We start from the raw sequence: 555 nt of genomic DNA, 5'->3' as shown, positions 1-555 counted from the left end.
AGTGGAGTGTTCACGTGACTGCCACGCACTGGAGACATATGGCTGCGACTAAGCTCTACAGAGTTCCACGATCTTTATGTGATAAGGACAAATAAACCTGATATATGGCCATAGCATCCATATACGACCATCAGAAGCAGGACACCCATGTAACTTTGAGAGCCGAGACTTCCAGATGCCACTAACTAGTAAGGGCCACATGTTTGGAAGAATCCACGCGATGGGCAGGATTTAGGAGTCCGTGGTGCTGTAGTGATTTAAAGCTGAATCTACCGCAGGATCACAGTGGCAACCAGTCCAGATCTGAGACCAGGTGAACTCAAGAGTTCAGAACCCCATGGTGTTGACATGACCAGTATGTCTTGGCCTGCCACATAACTGTCATGTCCACATGATGGCCGTATTCATGTGACCACAGCATTAGGAACTCACAATGCTCACATGCTGGGTCAGCTCCGTGACATTTGGGTACAATAACAGTAGGGCTCTCTCAGGCTGCATGTTTTAGGAGACCATTTTCTTCATGAGATCCGGAGATTTGAGATTGCGCACATT

This window comes from Canis aureus, chromosome X (genome assembly GCF_053574225.1).
Source record: "Canis aureus isolate CA01 chromosome X, VMU_Caureus_v.1.0, whole genome shotgun sequence".
Taxonomy (NCBI): domain Eukaryota; kingdom Metazoa; phylum Chordata; class Mammalia; order Carnivora; family Canidae; genus Canis; species Canis aureus.
The sequence above is the reverse complement of the archived record's forward strand: the minus strand, read 5'-3'. Positions refer to the sequence as shown.